The 20,436-nt window shown below is 38.9% G+C and overlaps 1 protein-coding gene across 1 annotated transcript in view; it reads left to right on the top strand.

The window, feature by feature from the left end:
- Positions 1-15,585: 15,585 nt before the first annotated feature.
- The window catches only part of CLASP1 (cytoplasmic linker associated protein 1), a 256,974-nt gene continuing 252,123 nt past the window's right edge, over positions 15,586-20,436 (top strand). The window contains exon 1 of the mRNA XM_012644678.1: positions 15,586-15,690. The gene's annotated coding sequence lies outside the window, so the exon portion shown is untranslated. The remainder of the gene's footprint in view (positions 15,691-20,436) is intronic.

Genomic DNA, 20,436 nt, shown 5'->3' with positions numbered 1-20,436 from the left:
CAAAAACAGTGTTGAGCAAAAAAAAAAAAAAAAAAAAAAAAAAAACCTAGCAAGTTGCAGAAAGATATATACAATATGATAGCAGTTATATAAAGCTTAAAATATGAAAATTGTACTAAATAGCACTTAGAGACACATTTGTATAGAACAGGTAAAGCACAAGAACAGGTGTGAAAATATAAGCACCAATTTCAAGGTCGAGGGAAGAAAACAGAGTCAGGTGAGGCTACACAAGGAGTTTATCACAGTCTCTGTTCTCCTTTGTGCCTGAAATATTTCATTAAAAGCAAGCAAACAAAACCAGAATAACTCCCAGCATTGTGAGATAGCTCCAAGTCCAATCTTCTGTTAACTCTTTTATTTAATTCTAATTTCAGCCTACTGCTTCCAAAAAGGGTTGTCTGCTCTTGGTCTAGTGACACAATCGGTTGTTAACTTTAACCACATGACTAAGACTCTTCTTTGTCTCCGGGAAGCAAAGACTTACTTCAGTCAGCAGGTCTGTACAGGTATTTCTTCCCACCTTACAATCAAGGCTTTCTGTTCAAAATACTCCGATCTCTTCGCCTAAGTTTCTGAGAAAGGGGTATTCAGGAGCTGGGTATAAGATACCTTTTGGAACATGGGTTCAAAGTATGGGTGGTCAAATTTACTTGTCAGCCAGCTCTGAGGTTACCGAAATGGACTCAGGATGATCTAGTTCTAGTTTTGCGTGTGTCACTACCCGGGAATGTGGGACCTTAGGTGAATCCCTTTAGTGCTCTGGCTTTTAGTTTTCTCACAGTAAAGTAAAGGTGGTGGATTAAATCATCTCTAAGTTACCTTCTAGACCTAACTTTCCAAGATTCTAAGGCAGAATTTGAGGCTCTGTCAAAAAATTACTTGGCTCTGAAGTTTGTCTCGCCTATAATTTCCATTTAAGCTGGTTGGATAAACACGGTGATCCTTGGTCGACTCTTAGGGATGCTGTATTTTCCACATGCCTAAGTTGAAAGTGTGGAGTCTAATTTACCCCACCTGCCATTAGGCAGACACCCTGGCTGCTTTTCTAGGCATAGACTAGCATTCTTTGTGACTTATACAGGCAGTTGTCTAGTAAATCCCTTGAAGTGCCTGGTAGTCTCTTTGCAGTAAAATTTTTCTCTTTTTCCACTGCTTGGCACTAATACAAATCTAATTTGTTTTCTGAGGTATGGTACAAATACTTTTTGTTTAGATTGAGATATTATGTTATCAATGGGCAAAGAGGGCCCATTGATAAGAAAGTATGATATTGCTTTTAGAATTTATAGAAATGTAAAATATTAAGTTTAGTGGGAGTAAGAAATGTCAGCTTCTCATCAAACCTGTTACTTTCAAGAGTTTGCAACTCACTACCTGTTGCAGTCAGGAGTTACAGGTTGATACCAACCAAGGTCAGTTTAATACATGTGGTATCTGAATTCAAAAGAAAGGAGAGAGGCAAGTGGGGAAGTTTAAATATTACACAGTTAAGAGTAGGGAGGATGCCTAATCCCAGATGACTCAGAATGCAATGCAGCGTGGTGAGGATGTACAGGAATGCAGTGTGGCCAAGTTCATGAGCGAAGACTGTGCTGGGAAAGTTATGCAGGTAACTCTTGCACAAGCAAAGGCAAATTTTGGGAATTGATAAAATCAAAATACATTTGAGGATTAGTTTAGTAACTGTAAACAGAATAATGAGAGACCGTGCTCAATATTGTATATGCTATGAGACATTTAAAAATTAGAGGAAACAACAAAGAAAACTAGAAAACCTAGCATAAATATAAGTAGATTACCTGAAAAGGAGAAAAAGCACCTGAGTTATTGCAAACAGAAGAAGATAAGAGAATTTCATTCAGGAATAGGAAACTAAATAAATAAGACTAGCCAGGAAATATGGCAAATACGAGGCTTAGAAATAATTTTAAAATTTGTTGATTTCGTTTTTTTTCTTTTTTTGTCAACCCCTTGGTCAATTTGCATAAAATTTGTTGATTTCTTAATGCGTGGTTTAACATTTTAAACCATAAGTGGGCACCGTGGTGACTTAACCTTCATTTCAAGCACTGCATGATATAATGTGCCAAAAACAAAAATAGAAGAAATACAACTGTGCAATTCCTGTAGTAGCAGTCAAAGATTCCCATGCATGACAATGAGACAGTAAGTACCCCGAGATTTACAACAGATAGGTGGAATTATTTTATCCTTAATATGAGTGAATAAATGCAGACAGGGATCTGTTATTTTTACTAAAGCAGAAATAATACGGCAGTTTCATTTCTACATTCTGATCTAGCTAATGAATTCTTTTCTCACTTTGCCGTGCGTAGGTGACCTTGAAGTGTGTGTATGCATGTGATGGTTCACATGTCAAAATGTGCTCATTTTTGGAGATACTATCTATAAAACTCTAGGTGACCTTGTTAAAATGGAAAGATTAAGGGCTGCTTGAAACCATCAGAATAAATAAACCCTGTCCAAATGGGAACTAGTCTAAAGCCTTATTATAGTTCTGAGAGTCTAAATATGTCATAATGCTGAGTTTCAATGTTTTGTTTATTTTATCTCAAGAACGTTGCCTTTATTCCTCCTCAGCTTTCTTTGACTCGCCCACACCTGCACTCTCTTTTTTGTTCCTATACACTCTGCACATGTCTCCATCATTGTAATAACTGTATAGTTTTTCCTATGAAACTGACTTCCTTGAGTGTAAAAATTGTATCTTTTTAGCTATGCATGCCCAGGGGCAGGTTAAATTTTGGCAAAGGAGAGGCTAATAGACAATGTGTGCATGAAAACAAATTACCCCTTCGTTTGGTTTTGAATGCCTCTAAATGGTTCTGTGTATTTGAATGGGTTGATTGGGCCACTGCCACAAGAGTCCATCTGCAATTTGGTGTGGACTAATGGTTGCCTGAGAGACCACGCTGATGGCAATTCAAAAGGAAATACGAAAACTAAAACACTATGTCAAGTTACTTACTTTATGGCATTTTCCCTAGGTCCTTACTAGGTGTGAGGAATAATCTTTGAAAACCCTGAGCAGAAAAAAAAAAAAAAAAAAGCCTGAGCAGGTGCAGCTCCTGACACATTGGGCAGCAGGTAATGTTTAAAGGGCTATTCAATCATTTGTTTCGCGTCAGTGCTGTCCATAGAACCACTGGTATTTGTCATGCTTCTCACAGCAAGGACACTGACTTTCAAACTGCCTCTTACTGATAAGTGGGTTTTATAATATCAATTTCACTAATTGTGATAACATTGGAAACTAGAACTATCCTCTCCATTAAAGATAATGTGATCTTGGTTCTTGTGACTAGGCTAAGTGACTTGTCTGGGTCACACAGTGAGTCTATAGCTATGAGGACAGCCCTGACTTAACCAGTTCTCCAGCAACTGCTACTACAGAGTTTACAGGGGGGCATACCAGTAGCATTATACATTGCCACATGAGGAAACCCATAAGAGTTAAACCAAACCCTTGTATTGTCTCCTTCAGTGGGTGATACTTACAGGTATGTCAAGTAATGACAGTAATTGCTCTCTAGGGAGTGGTACAAATGTGATTGAGCAAACTAGTTTTCAATCTCCTGTTTTCATCATTTTCAAAAGACACACCCTGTCTTTATCCACACGTTTCTATAACACACACAGCTTCTCCAGCAAAGAGACTACATATTCCCCAAGTAGTGCGAATCCAGATTCCATGAGCTATGACACAGATGTTGATAGTATGTATGTGCTGCTGTTCTCCTTGAATTTTAATTTCTGTAGGCATAAAATGTTTTCTTTTTCCTTAATATCTAATCTAGATTGTTAAGAACATTAAGTAAAGTCAACTATCTAATTATATGTAAGTATCTATTACTAAAGTATTTAGGCTAACCAAGACTGGAAGATATTGCCTAACTGAATCATAGAAAGAGAAGGAAATCTAAAATCTGCCTATCTGAAGTTTACTGATTCCTCTTTGTTAGGGCATGCTATAAAAAATATTCTATCAAATCCTTTAAGGATAACTTTTTTAAAATTATAAAAATATACATTTGTAGGAAGAAAATAAAGAATACAGACATAAATGACCAATTTATGGTCATTTTTTAAAAATGACCAATAATGTTACCACCCAGAGATAATATTTTGGTGTATTTTTTTCCAGTTTTCTTTTTTCTTTTCTTTTCTTTTTTTCTGAGATAGAGTCTTGCTCTGTTGCCCAGGTTAGAGTGCCGTGGCATCAGCTTAGCTCACAGCAACCTCAAACTCCTGGGCTCAAGTGATCCTCCTGCCTCAGCCTCCCAGGTAGCTGAGACTACAGGTGCACACCACCACGCCCAGCTAATTTTTTCTATTTTTAGTAGAGATGGGGTCTTGCTCTTGCTCAGGCTGGTCTTGAACTCCTGAGTTCAAGTGATCCTCCTGCCTTGCCTCCCAGAGTGCTAGGATTACAGGTGTGAGCCACCATGCCCAGCCTCTTCCAGTTTTCTGTGCCCAAGCTGAATTTGCTATATAAACTGACACTGAGGGCAGGCCTCTGCCAGTCAGTTGCTGAGTAAGACATAATCAGAATGCAGATAGAAACAAGTAGGGTAGAAGATATTTTTTTAAAAAATTGTCCTCTCAACTGTGGAAAAAAAGCAAGATAAGGTATAAAATCATAAAGTTTACAGGCTTTTAGAGATCACTAGTGCAACCTTTTACTCTATAGACAGGACCCTAAGAGGGAATGTGATTAGCTGAAAGCGGGCAGAGCCAGAACCAAAATCCAGAAACCAAGCCTTTGGCATCATCTCCCTGCTCTCACAATACTTTTACTGGATCTTGTTATATGCATGACTGGATTTAATGATTGGTAAACTTTCGCTTTGAAATGAATACTCTTGGTATGAGATGGGGAGAATAACGTTAGCAGATCTTTTTTAACCCACCCAAATCATATTTGGTAGAGACTAAGTCCTCTACTTAAGCTTAGACAGAGAATATTAGAATAGCAAGAAATCTTAGATGTACTATTAGTTTATTCTCCAGTTTATAGATGATGAAACTGAGGCCCTCAGTTGAGGAAAAGAGGATGCTCAGCTAGTTGGTGGCAGAGTTGGAGTAGATTTCATCTCCTAACTCCAAGGTTCTACAAATAGTGTAGAATATAGTACTTCTAACCATCAAAAGAGAACTCCAGAAGATCCCACAGTCTAGATCTTTTGCCCACTTATTCTGCCTTCTATTGAACTGCTTCAGTTGTAATAACAAACCTAGGCAATATTCATCAATGACTTTAAACTTCATGAAAAGAGACCATGGGAAATATGTGCCTCATGATTGACGTATGAAGTAGTTTTGTCATAAAAAAGAAAACCTGAATTGTAATAAACACTATCAAGTAACCAGGGGATAGAAGAACATGTTAATGACTTCCAGGAATACATTCAGAATGTGGGAAACCTACAAGACAGATGACTGCATCTCTTCAATAAATATATGTCAACAAAAAATGAAATTGAGAGTGGAAATCTATATATTTAAAAGAGACCTAAGAGACAAATAAATCAAATGTAGTGTATCAGAACTGTTTGTCCTGATTTGAACAAACTGAAAAAAAATTATGAGGCAGGTACATTAATACTAATCTTACAGAAATAGAAAGGACCAAAAGGAACACTATAAACAGTTGAATGCCAAGAAATTAGATAACTTAGATAAAATGGGCAAATTCCTACAAAGACATAAGCTATTGAAAGTTACTCAAGAATAGAAAAACCTGAGTAGACCTATCACAAATAAAGAGATCAAGTTAGTAATAAAAGAAAGGAGGACAAAACCTACCCACAAAGAAAAGCCCAGGCACAGATGGCTTCATTGCTGATTTCTACCAAACATTTAAAAAATAATAAGTGCCAAAACTTCACTCCCAACTCATTTTGTGTGGCCAGTATTATCTTGATACCAAAACCAGACAAAGACTTCACAAGAAAATTAGACACCAATGTTTCTTATAAATATAGATTTAAAAGTCTTCAACAAAATACTGGGAATTCAATTTCAACAATATGTAAAAAGAATTATACATCATAATCAAGTGAAACTTGTCCAAGGAATGCAAGGTTAGTTTAATATCTGAAAGTCAAGCAATGTAATGTATCTTATTATAATAATAAAGAACAAAACCCACACGATCATCAAAATAGATGCAGAAAATGGATTTGTCAAAATCCAAAACTCTTTATTGATAAAACACTCAACAAACTAGGAATAAAAGGGAATATCCTCATATAATGTCTTACATGAAAACCCCATAGCAAACATGTTTAATGGTAAAACCTGATGCTTCCCCCTAAGATCAGGAATAAAACAAGGATGTCCACTCTTGCTATTTCTATTCAACATTGTACTGGAGGTTCTAGCTGGGAAAATTAGGAAATAAAATAAAAATAAAATAAGAGGGATTCAGATTGGAAAGGAATAAGCAAACAATCTCCATTTTCAGATGACATGATTTTGTATATAGAATCCACCAAAAAACTAAAAAATGCATTCAGCAAAGTTGCAGGATACAAGATCAATACAAAAAGTAATTGTATTTCTATATGCTTTCAAATGAAAAATCTGAAAATGAAACTGAGAAAACAATTCTGTTTACAATAGCATCAAAAAAATAAAATATAGATTTACAAAAGAAGTGCAAAACGTATACTATGAAAACTACGAAACATCTTTGAAATAAATTAAAGGTGATTTAAATGAATGGAAAGACATTTTGTGCTCATAAATTAGAAGAATTAATACTGTTAAGATGGCAATACTCTCCAAATCAATCCACAGATCCAATGTGATTCCTATCAAAATTACAACTGCATTTTATAAAGAAATGGATGAGCTTATTAAAAAATTCATGTGAAGCTGGGCATGGTGGCACATGCCTATAGTCCCAGATTCTTGGAAGGCTGAGGCAGAAGGATCACTTGAGGCTAGGAGTTCAAGGCTATGATCACACCTGTCAAAAGCCACTGCACTCCAGCCTGGGAAACATAGTGAGACCCTGTCTCTTAAAAAAAATCATATAAAAATGCAAGGAAAAATAAATAGCCAAAGCTAAGTATGGTGGCATGCACCTGTAGTCCCAGCTACTTCAGAGGCTGGGAGTCCAGCATGGGCAACATACCAAGACCTCATCTCTTAAACACAGACACACAAACACACAAACAAAAAAAGCTAAATAACCAAAATAATTGGAAAAGAAAAGACAGTGTTGAAGGACTCACATTTTTCAATTTCAATAACTTATTACAAATGTACAGCTATCAAAATATGTGGTACTGTCATAATAATAGACATGTATATCAATGGAATAAAATTGAGAATACAGAAATAAACCCATACATTTAGAGTCAATTGATTTTCAACAAGGGTATCGAGACAATTACATGGGGAAAAGAAAAGTCCTTTTGACAAATGTTGCTGGATAGCTACACACAAAAAAATTAAGTTGGATCCCTCCCTCACACCATTTATAAAAAGTGGCTTAAAATGGATCAAAGACCTAAATGTAAGAGCTAAAAGTATAAGACCCTAAGAAAAAAACATAGAATTAGACAATGGTTTCTTAGATAGGACAACAAAAATACAGTGAAAAAGAAAAAATAGATAAATTGGACTTCATCTAAATTAAAAACTTCCATGCTGTGAAGGACATCATCAAGAAAATGAAAAGACAACCCACTGAATAGGAGAAAATATTTGCAAACCATGTATCCAATAAGGCATTTTAAAAAACTTTTAACAGGATGTTCCATCTGGTAGATTTATTGTATCCTCTCTAAAACAGACAAGATGCTTACCCTATTTTAAAGGTTATAGAGGTTGCCAATGAAAGAAAAATTTTACATAGTCCCTGTATATAAAAGTTGAAAAACTTTCCTGCATGAGAAATATACTTAGAAATCATGTGAATAAAAGAAAACACTATCGTATTTAAGGAAAGATTAAAGTTCTCATAATGTGCCATCTACATGTGGATACTCATTCTTATTGGAGTCGCTAACATGTAGGAATTTCTTGCTTCTACCCTTTTCACTCATTATACTGTGTTTTTTTCCCCAACAGTATTCATTAAGGCAAATGGATCCTTTTCTGAAGAAGCCTTAAGAAAATTGTGGACAAATAGCAAGTTTTGGCACTAAAACAGGTTAGCACATACAAAACTTTTAGTAATATACATTAAGCATGTTTTTCTTGGACTAGTGACAAGAAAAGATGAACATGCTTGTTAAAAATGTCAAAAAGTTTAAAATTCAGTGTCCAAGCAATTCCTAACAATGCTTCTGTAGCTTTAAGCTCTAAACAGTATAGAAAGTAAATGACAGAGAATTTTTAAAAGTCCTTTTGTATTTCCTTATAGCCTTGAAAATCGACAAACTTCTTGAGGACAGTTCTGTAATATTAAACATTAGGTAACCACAAGCATTAGGAAACCTAACTACATAAACAGATTCCAAAAAGGGATTTTAATCCATAATATATAAAGAAATTTTATAACTCAACAATAAGAAAAGACAAATAACCCAATTAAAAAAATGGGCTAAGGATCTGAAGAGACATTCTTCTGATGAGATATACAGGCTGGCCAATAAGCTCATGAAAAGATGCTTGATATTATGTCATTCAAGAAATGCAAATCAAAATCACAATGAAATACCACTTCATACCCAGTAATATAGGTATAATACAAAAGACAGATAATAAGTGTTGGTGAGGATGCAGAGAAATTGGAACCATCATATATTGCTCATGTGAATGGAAAATGGAGACTTCACTTTGGAAAACAGTCTATCCGTTCCTAAAAAGTTTAAATATACAGTTACCATGTGATCCAGCAATTCTAAGTTTATGTCCAAAAAAACTGAAAACATATGTCCACACGAAATCTTCTAATAGAATTCTCATAGCAGCATCATTCACAACAGCTGCAAAGTGGAAACAATCCAATGTCCATCAACTAGTAAAGGAATAACCACAATGTGGTATATATATGTACAATGAGATTGCATTTGACAAAAAAGGAATGAAGTACGGTAACATGCTACAACATGGAGGAACCATGAAAAAAATGCTAAGTGAAAGAAGCCAGTCATATATTGTATAATTTCATTTATGCGAACTGTCCAGAATTGGCAAATCTATAGAGAAAAAAAGGTAGATTAGTGGTTGCCTAGGACTGGTGGGTTGGGGGAAAATGAGTGACTACCAATGGGTGTAGAGGGTTTTTAAAAAAAATTTTAAATTTTCGTACCATTGTTTTATTTTTCAATTTTTAAAATTTCAAAATATTAATTAAGGAGATACAAGTGTCTTTATTACATTGATATTTTATATAATGCTTAAGTCAGGGCTTTTGGTGTGCCCATTACCAGAGTAGTATTCATTGTACCCAACAGGTAAGTTTTTATGCCACACCCACCCTTCCATGCTCCCTCCATAATTTTTTTTTTTTAATTTTAAGACAGGGTTTCACTCTGTCACCCTGGCTAGAGTGCAGTGGTGTCATCATAGCTCACTGCAACCTCAAACTCCTGGGCTCGAGTGATCCTCCCGTCTCAGCCTCCTGAGTAGCTGGGACTACAGGTGTGTGCCACCACACCTGGCCAATTTTTCCATTTTTTTGTAGAGCAGGGGTCTCTTGTTCAGGCTGGTCTCAAACTGCTGGCCTCAAGCAATCCTCCCACCTTGGCCTCCCAAAGTGCTAGGATTACAGGTGTGAGCCATTGCACCTGGCCTCCCCCATAATTTTAGTAGCATTGCTTTAAAAAAATACTTTATTGAGCAGTTTTAGTTTCACAGCAGATGGCAACATGAGCAGATGGCACAGAGATTTCCTATATATCTCCGACACCCCACATGCATAGCCACCCCTATAATCAACAACCCCGCTCAGAGTAGGACATGTGTTATAGCTGGTGAACCTACATTGACACATCCCCAAAGTCCATAGTAGCTCTTCTTTATGGGGTAAGGACAATGTTATAAAATTAATTGTGGTGATGGCTGCCCAACTCTTTGAAGATACTAAAGCTATTGAACTGTATACTTTAACACATTGACTGCCACATTAGAAATTTGTTTTTCCTTGGGGTCATGGTGTTTTACTACAAAAATAGAATAAAAACTTTGAAAACAAAACAATCCTTTCTAATTTAATGAAAATTTTGTTATTTTTTATTGTTTTCGGCGCATGAGTTATATGCAACCTGAAAAATAATTCACTTGGCTCCCAAGGTAAAGACGTGTTAATTACATATGCTTCACGAGGCCCAGGCTCAAAACTAGCGTGAGTTAAATACAGCTCACATGGCAGTTAATGTGTTAAATGGGTGAAATATATGGTATAAAAAAAGGAATGAAGTACTGTAACATGCTACAACATGGATGAACCTTGAAAAAAATGCTAAGTGAAAGAAGCCAGTCACATATCGTATGATTCCATTTATATGAAATGTCTAAAATTGACAAATCTATAGAGACAAAAAGGTAGATTAGTGGTTGCCTAGGACTGGTGGGTTGGGGGAAAATTATATCTCAAAGCTGGTAGCAAAAAAAAAAAAAGATAATTAGAGAAATTTGAAGATCAACAGGGTAGTTCATATTAAGGAACTGTGTTACGTTTCTAGGTGTGATAGTGGTAGTGAGGTTACATTTATAAAAAGAGAATTCCTATTTTTTAGAAACGCTAAAATATTTGTGGATGAAATAACTACTGTCTTGTCCCCACCTATCCCTTGAAGTATCATTTTTCTGTCCCCTATCCTTACAACCAATTCCTCCCCAAGTTATCTATCCTCCCTCTCTCCAGTTCTTTTCTTACTATTCTTTTTTGAACCCATTCCAATCCGGCTTTCATCGGCACTACTCCAGTGTTATAAGCAATGGTCAATTATAGTCCATCAGCAATTGAAATGGCTGCTCTTCCTTGAACCTCCCCCCACCCCCAACAACTCAAATTGGATTCTTTTCCTGATTTCCTCTTATTTCAGCACCTTAGATATCTTTTTCAAATTTCTGTCTACAATCAGTAGATAATCTGATGGCATTAAATACTCATTACATGCTGATGTCTCCCAAATTTCCATCTCCCACCTGGACCTTTCTTCTGAATTCCAGACTCCTATGTATCTTTTAAAAAAAATTTGTTTGTTTTTGAGAGGGTTTTACTTTGTTGCCTAGGAGTGAGGGCAGTGGCATGATCATAGCTCATTGCAACCTCAAAGTCTTGGGCTCAAGCAATCCTCCTGCCTCAGTCTCCAGAGTAGCTGGGACTGCACGTGTGCACCACCATGCCCGGCTAATTTTTCGTAGAGTTAGGGTCTTGCTATGTTGTTTAGGCTTGTCTTGAACTCCTGACCTCAAGCAATCCTCCTGCCTCAGCCTCCCAAAGTGCTAGGATTACAGGTATGAGCCACCATGCCTGGCCAAGACTCCTCTGTATCTAACTGCCTTCTTGATATTTCCACGTGGCAATCTAATTGGCATCTCAAACTTAACAGCGCCAAAATGGAATTTCCTTCTCCTATTCCCAACCTCCTCTCTTCCATCTTTCCCATTTTGCTAAATGGCAACTCCATTTTTCAAATTGTTCAGGTCAAAAATCTTAGTCACCTTGGACTCCCTTAATTTTTTTACACCCTATATAAATTAAATTATCATCAAATCCTGTATGCCATCCTGTCTGAATATACTGCTTGTACCTTTCCCAAGCCACCGTTACGTCTCACCTGGAGTACTGCAATAGCTTCCTAAGTGGTTCCCTTTGCTCCCCAAGAATCTATGGTCAAAACAGAAGCCAAAGTGATTCTTTAAAAAAAAGTAAAATTATGTTACTTCTCTGCTCAAAACCTTCAATGGCTTCCCATCTCACTCAGTAAAAGCCAAAATCCTTACAATGGCCTGTTAGTCCCTACCTAATTTAGTATCCTCTTACCGCTCTGACCTCAATTCCTTTTACCCAGCTATCCTCTGCTTCTGTCACTCTGGCCTCCTTTCTGTTTTTATGTAGTAGGCATCCTCCTACCCCAGAACGATTTCTGCACTTGCTATTCTACCTGGAATCTCCCCTCCCCCCAACAAAGCATATTTCTTATTCCCTCCTCTCCTTCGGATCTTTGCATATTTACATTCTCAGCAGGGTCCCTCTGGCATAAACAAAAATGTCATTTCCTACCCTCAGCATTCCCTACTTCACCCTCACTGCTTAATTTTTTCCTGCAACACTTAACCTGTCATAGTATATATTTTACTTATTTATTTTTTTAATCTCCTCTATGAGAACAGGAATTTTTTTCCTCCTTTGCTAAGTGTTTGGCACATAGTTGGTACACAATATTTTTGAGTGTATGAATGCTATTTATAATGCACTCATATTCTCTCCTTCCTTGTTTAACTGGCACTAGCTTCACGGGAGTTTGGGCATGCACCCTGAGGAAGATGAGGCTGACTAAATAGAAATCCTGTCCACTCAGACTATGGTATCTATTTCTCTAAGGAATACCAAAGCAGAGTGGGAATTCTGGAGGTTCAGGTTCCAGTCGAAGCTTTGGTACCACAGGCATGTGACACCAGGCAAATATTTTCCTCTCTGGTTTTCAATTTCCTCCTCTGCCAAAAGGAGATTATTTCCTTAAAAGATCTCACAGTATTTTTGAGAATATAAAATGAAAGATGAAGTGTTGGGTAGGGAAGGGTGTGTATTATTAATTTTTCTATTACATACAAAGATATACTCACCTAATACTTACTATTTGTTAAAGGCAATGAACAGAACACCACCAAATCTCTGGTTCTTTTAGGGACCTTGGAAGATGCAATTCTGCTGTGTTGTGCCCTTATACACACTAGAAATGTGACAGTGAAAGCTCTTGATGTCAGCCTATTCCTTCTCCTGAGAAAAGTCACACCTATACGAGAATTTTTTTCTTTCAGTAGCCTTGTCCGCATCAGTGAATGTCAGTGCCTTTGGGTGCCTAGCTTCCATGGCGGTTTTCTTTCCTAATCATTTGTATGTACATGCGGTTGGTGAGCCTCCTCTCTGCCCATCTGGAATCCAGAACCTTGATTTTCTCACCTTAAAATGGAGTAAATAATAACTGGCTCATATCTATTTTGATGGACTCAGTGACCTATCGATAAGTTACATAAAGCAGTAATGCAATGCCCCGCATATCTAGAGGCTGCCCTAAATGCTTTAGTATATACTCAGCTTCCATTACCAGCGTCTACCTATCAGGCTATCTATTTATTTATTTAGAGACAGAGTCTTGCTCTGTTGCTGGCGTTAGAGTGCCATGGCATCAGCCTAGTTCACAGCAACCTCAAACTCCTGGGCTCAAGCGATCCTCCTGCCTCAGCCTCCCCAGTAGCCAGGACTACAGGCACCACACCCAGCTAATTTTTTCTATTTTTAGTAGAGATGGGGTCTCACTCTTGGTCAGGCTGGTCTCGAACTCCTGAGCTCAAGTGATCCTCCCACCTAGGCCTCCCAGAGTGCTAGGATTACAGGCATGAACCACTGCACCTGGTTCCCAGAGTCACTTTCTAAAACAGTTCTTTCACCATGTCCACCTCACCCAAGTCAAGGACCCGAAACAGTATGTATCAAGTATGGATTTCTCTATTTGGTTTCAAAATCTTCCCCATTCTACTAAAGGCAGGGTCTTTAAGAAATATTTTGTATGCTCATGTTCATATTAGCATTATTCACAATAGCCAAAAGGTGGAAGTAACCCAGGTGGTATATGTATACAATGGAATATTATTCAGCCTTACGAAGGAAGGAAATTCAGACACATACTACAAAATGGATAAACCTTGAGGACATTATGCTATGTGAAACAAGCCAGACACAAAAGGACAAATACTGTATGATTCTTTTTATATTACGTACCTAGACAAATTCACAGAGACAGAAAGTAGAATGGAGGTTACCAGGGCTAGAGGGAAAGGGGGAATGAGGAATCGTTGTTTAATGGGTACAGAGCACGTTTTGCAAGATGAAAAGAATTCTGGAGATTGGCTGTACAATGTAAATGTATTTAACACTAATGAAGTATACACTCACAAATGGTTAAGATGGTAAATTTTATGTTATGCATATAAGAAAATAAAAAACAATCTTTTCCATCTTACTTATCAAAACTTCCTTTCCACTCTTCCCTTGTTATTTTTTCCCCTCACTTCAGTTACACTGTTCTCTTCATAGTACTCCTCCGGTATCTCTCTTGAGCCTTTGCCCCATGGTGTTTCTTCTCTGTAATGCTTTCATCATCATCCATCCATTTTCAAAAGGTTACTTGTGCTTTCGTCCCAAAGATGTCACCTTTTAGATCCAATCAAGAGTTACATGCTCCAAGTGATCTTTACTCTTTTAAACCACAGTCCTCTCCCTTTTCTACACTACGCAGAAGGGCCTACGCGTGGCTTTATTGCTTTAGCGTAGCCTTTCCAACCGTAACTCCTAAGGCCCTGAGGACCGGGGACATGATCTCACAGTTCTGCACCCTTCTCCCAACACATACACACCCACTAGAACAGAGCTCGGCACACAAGAGCTCCAGTGAAAACTCAATGCACTGGACAGTGCATAATCTCAACACAATGTCAAATTACCGGCGAGCGTGGAGGCTTGACGAAGCAAAACCGTGGGTCCTTAAGGATCCTTGAAGACAACCCTGTAATTTGCATACCTCTCTACCGTCCAAAACACTTTCCCACATGTCATCCAAAGGTTAACGCACGCGAGGGAGGGCGGTAGCAGCGTTATTTGTGGAGGCGCTCAAGTAAAAAAGGGACTCCTGCTGGCCGACTCAAGGGTCCCCGAGGCATGCACCGAGCCGTCTCTTTTCCTAAAAGGGCAAAGAACCGTTAAAAAGTTGTGCTTCCGGCACAAGCGTCCGCGCCAGCTCGGGAAAGGAAGGAGAGCGGACGCATAGCCCCGCTACGGGCAGTCGCAGGGCACAATTTCCTTCACCGAAATCACCCGATGGGCGGGCACTCGTAACCCAGAAGTGAAAGGCCGCTTCCTTCAGGTATTAGATTCCCCCGCCCCCATCAAAGGAAGTTTCAGCCAGACGACTTTTATCCAGGCTTTCCAGACTCCTCTTTATTTTTATTTTATTTATTTTTTTAGATTCCTCCTTAGCTCCTATTACACTCCCTGCTTTCTGGTGCCTTGTTGTGACCGCTTAGATCCGACCCTCCTTGTCTAGCCCAAGTTTTGCTGCAACTCCCTAAGGGTCCTAACTACATTCTGTCCACCTTTTTCTTAAAGAACCTTCACCCTACGGGTCCCCATCAGGGTCAACTAACGTTCTCAGTGGGAGCAAAAGCTTTTAGGACTTTCACCTCTCGAAGCCCGAGGCAGCCAGGCCGGCGCCTGCGCGGGGCGTTACCATAGAGAGGCAGCCTCCTCTCTGGTCTCGGTTTACACTCTCTATGGTGCGGCCGGGTCGGTGGCGGTAAGGAGAAAAAGGGAGACCGCACTGCGCAGGCGCTCTTGGCTCTCGCTGGCTCGCGCGCGCTCTCTCTTGCTCTTTTTTTTTTTTTTTTTTTTAATCCTCGCACCAAGTGCTTAACCTCATTGGGGTGGAGGAGAAGGCGGCGGCTGTCTAGTCCGCAGCGGCAACAGTAGCGAATGATGGGGCTGTAAGTATCCGGTTAGGGCGAGGAGCTTCAGACCCGAGCCCTCCAGAGGCCCCTGGCCCCTCCCCAGCCCGATCTGAGTGGGGGCGATGTCCAGCTCTGTCATCGGCTCTTGGGTGCACTTTGGGGGAGGGGGCGGCCCTTAGGTGGGAGCGGGGCGAGGAGCGGGATGCGAGGGTTGTTTATCCAGCCAGTTGGGCGCTGATCCCAGGCTGCTTTGCAGAGGGAATGGGGGCGGCTGCGGGGTCAGCTGGGCTTTGTGTGCCCCTCTCTCTGTCCCTCTCCCAGACCGCACCCCGGGCCCCCTTCCTAATCCGAGGCTCCTCGGCCGGGTGGGAGAAGCCGGCAAAGCCCGGGTCGCGTTTGAAAGGAGCCGGGGATTGCTAGGGGAGGGGGCGAGGAAGAGAAACCCTTAACAACTAGTCATCGGCGAGTGATGGGTGTGGAGAAAGATCTAGAGGGAAGGGGTGTTGGGGAAGCGGGCAGCCGGGGCTCCTAGCCCGGCCAGACAAAAGCTGAGCAAGCGGCGCCGAGCGAAGCAGCCGGCCTGGTGGGATGCGGAGGGTCCCCTTGGTCCCCGGGGCCCTCAGAGAGCTTCTTTTCGAAGCTGGGAAAGCGAACAAGTGCTGAGTTAAGCCTGTGCAGCCTTCTCAACTTGCCTTTGTTGTTCTTTGGTATTGGCAGAGACGCTCTGACGAAGATGAGTGTGTGATCTTGCACGTTAGCCTAGCTAGGTACAATGGAGCTAATTGAATTTTGCTTTCCATTTTCTGAGCTGCTGCGATGAGTATGGGGTTTTCCAAAGTCTAACTTATTACATAATATTTTTAAAATAATTGTGTTTATATCTAAAATTAAAAAAATTAGGTGGAGCCGTAAAGCACGTTGTGTTGCATCTTGGTGAGTTTCTGTGTAGTGGGGTTCGTACATTTACTGACCATTCTGTAGAACTCGTGAGCTCTTTAAACACGATACTTTAATTTGTAGATGTGGCAGTGAGAGCTTCGGATTCTCTAGTCCTTTGGGAGGCAGTGATGCAGAAGAGTCAAAAGCGAGAAATAGTTTCTTGCTGCCATATACCCTGCTCCATATTTGGGTGCCACAGTCCGGTATCATTTCAGGCTTTGGAAATTGTTGTTTTTATTACTGTTATTATTCGTGACGTTCACTGAATCACTGAGCTCTTGGTGTGAGGAATCATGGGCAGTAGGCTCCATTTGCTCATCAAGGGAATGGGAGAACGTAACATTGATGCAGAGACCATATAGATAAGAAAAATAGCACAATGCCCCAGAGTACTGAATATTATTTATGTTCTGCGTTTGCTAAGAAAGATTTAAATTTTGATGAGCTGTTTGTTTATCCACAAACAGCTTGCAATCCTTGTAAAATTGTGTAATTGCACCTTTTTAGCAGTTATTACTCAAATCTCAGTTTCTATAATTTATTGTTTATTATAGGCTAACATGTAACATTGTTTTAGAATTTTAAAGTTTTAATTTTTATTGAGGAGTTTTCAGCCTTAGCTTTTAATTCTCCCAACTAAGGTTAAACAAAGTCAGAACTCCTTTGAAGAGACTTTGTTGGTGGTGGAGGTGTCAAATATTGTATCTCTATGTAACAATTAAAGTGGGGAATACCAAAAAGGCTTTTGCCAAGTTTATATCGAAAATTTGTGTTAGAACTGAAAATCCAGATGTCCTAGTATGTCAGGCTTTTGAATTAACCCACAAATTCAACTTTATTTATGCAAAAGAGGTAAGCATTTTTTGTACCGATAGCAAGCAAAAATCTGAAGCTTGATTTGTTATGCTTCTGTTAACTAGTGCGATAGAATCTCTTAAGCGTAGTTCAGATGATGAGACCTCGCTTTTTATAGAACAAGATTTCAGATCCTTAAAATAGTTTGATAGGGATGTTGAGAAATGATTGGCCAGAACATTAAGTTTATTGTTCAAGTGTATTATATTTTGTTCACTGGTTTTGGATTTAGGTTTTTTGCTTCAGTCTTGTTAATTCTGTTTTCTTAGGTAGTTTAGTGTCAGTGTCATGATTCGTAAGTTGAGTGAGGTAGTTTCTTGGACCTGAGAATTAAATTTATTGTTTGAGATGCTATTTATTCTTAACAATCTTCTTAAATCATAGTTTTTAGATTATGGTACTTTTTATTTTGTAGCACAATTGGCAAACATTATAACTATTTAAGGGATTATAAATATTAGGCTCAGGGCTGAGTTGTTAAAACTGCCAGTGTTGATAACTGCAAGTCTAGTTGTCTAATTAAATAGTGGAAATAGTAGACAGTAGTAAAACATAAATGTTTAAAAAGAGAATCACTTACAAGATTTCCTAGAAAATAAGAGAATGATCTATTAGTCTTAAAAACTAAACAAAGGAGAAATCATTGAGGATACAGTTTTTGGTTTGTAAAATGTCATCATTATAACTTTTTTTTACCCAATGTTAGCAGGCCATCATCGACAAAGAATATGTATATGTGTTTGACTAAATGACCTCTAAAGTACCAAAATTTTACTGATTGTTTCTAGCTGGTTCTTCACCACCCCAGGACTTTCCTGGCCCCTTAATGTTCAGCCATTACTATCATACTGAATGATTTTCCTCCCCAAATTCTTACAGCAGTCCACACCCACCTTCCCCCATGAATCCCTAAAGCTCTGTCTCAAATGTGCTCAAATGGTGGCATTTTTTCCATAACACCTTTGTTAACTTCTGTCTTGTTTTCCTGCCTGGAAGTCTCCTTGCAGTTGCCTATTGTATCCATCACCTTCCTCCTTGCTCACATTTTCTCCTGTGCATTTACTCTTCTCTAGATCCTTCAGGGCCCAGGGAGTCTGTAGAACACATTGTGGTGTTTTCTCTTGCTTGGTAGCTTATATAACTAGTGGAAACTGTAGAATGTATGAAAGAATAAACAAATGTATCATAATTTAGACTAACAGAATTTGAGCCTTGAAGGATCTCTTAGAGCTGAACATTCTTCCTTATGTCTGCTACATTCCGGTCAGCAGCCTCAAACAAAGCAGGCAGGCTTCTCTGTTCCTGGACAGGTCACTGTTGTCAGAAATGTTTTTAGACGGTACCAAAATCTACCTCTCCCCTTTTACCTTTTGACCTTACTTGTAACTCCTGAAGCAACATTAATTAAGTCTGTTTCTTCTCCACATAATAGCTCTTCGTATTTCCCAGGACGCTCATCAGGCCTTCTCTAGATTTATTGATTAATTTATTTACTAGATCCTCTCTTGAGTTAGGTACCAGGTATCAAGAGGGTATGGTTGAATACGTACATGGCCCTTGTACTTCAGGGGCTCAGAGTCTAGTGGGAAGACAACCATGGGTTGTTGGCCAGTTATACTGAAAGTGTGCAAACAGCCCTGAATCCTTAGTGCTGTCCTGGTTTAGTATGGGCTCACTATGCTTTCTTTAGACAACTCTGTATTTTTAGTGTCCTTTAAGTGCAATGTCTGAACTAAAACAGAAGACTTTGATAAGACCTCACCGGAGTATACAGCTGTGCCACTTACTACTCCTGTGACTTTGGACCAATTAAATAATCTTTATTTTAGCGTCTTCATCTATAAAATGAGGGTGAGAGTGAGGGGAGGGTCATGTTGGTAGTAGCACCTACCTACAGGGTTGTTGTAAGGATTAAATGACATAATACATATAAAGTGCTAAGGACAGTGACTGGCATATATTAAGTGGGTAATAGATGGTAGGAGTTAATATTAATAACAGTGTAGTAGTAGTTGCAGTAATCAAGTCACCAGAATCATTTTGGGAACTTGTTAAAATACTCTCTTCCATCCAGAGAATTTGATTAGTTAAGTCCGTATGGGACTTGGGCAGCCACACTTTTAACAGTTCCCGGATGATTCTTAGATACCTCAAAGTTTGAGAACTCTACACTCTATATTAATGCTGTCAGTGATTGCATTAGGTTTTACAAATTTAAATTTTAAAAATTCCCTAAGAAATAGGTGAATAGATCCTCCTAAAAGATTCGAACAATGCAGATAAAAGGAAAGACATGGCCCCCAAGGAATGACCCCCAATCTCACAACCCTTTGGAAAAATACTTACCAGTTTGGAATGTATCCTACACACTGTGTTACCCTTTTTTATCTAGATATATAAATGAATGTCTTCATAATAGTAGTAGATTTAAAAGATAAAAATGATTTTCAAAGCCCTTTTACAGTCATAATCTTCTTTGCTCCCTTCCAAGGTCCTGTGAGGTGGGTAGGGAAGATAGCATCATGATCTTGTCAATTTGCAGATGAGAAACCAAGGCCTGCAATTGAAATCCAGTCCTGATTGAACTAGAATGAGAACTGGGTCTTCTGTCTCTCAGCCTAATGTTCTTTTCATGTGAACCCCACTGTCTTCTCGCTACGTGATTTTGTTGGCTTATATTGAAGTTGTGGTTGATGAAGTCTTCTGATCTTTTTGCCATGTGAATAACTGCCAAATCAGATTTTCTCCTTTCCTTTAGTGCATATATACTGCTTTTAAAAAATGTAAATTCAAAGTTTTATGTCTCTATTAGGATTCATCTTTTGGGGAAAGAAATCTAGAACTGGCCTTCTGGCGATCTGATAGCATGACACATTTGGGTGAGTCTGTCTTGGTTCAGGATAGCCGAGGTCAATGTATGCACTTTCCACCTGTCTCTCTGACTGCTGTGCAATTGACTTTCCAGGCTATTTATTTATAAATATTTAT

This window comes from Propithecus coquereli, unplaced genomic scaffold, assembly GCF_000956105.1.
Source record: "Propithecus coquereli isolate 6110/MARCELLA unplaced genomic scaffold, Pcoq_1.0 Scaffold217, whole genome shotgun sequence".
Classification (NCBI taxonomy): domain Eukaryota; kingdom Metazoa; phylum Chordata; class Mammalia; order Primates; family Indriidae; genus Propithecus; species Propithecus coquereli.
The sequence above is the reverse complement of the archived record's forward strand: the minus strand, read 5'-3'. Positions and strand labels throughout refer to the sequence as shown.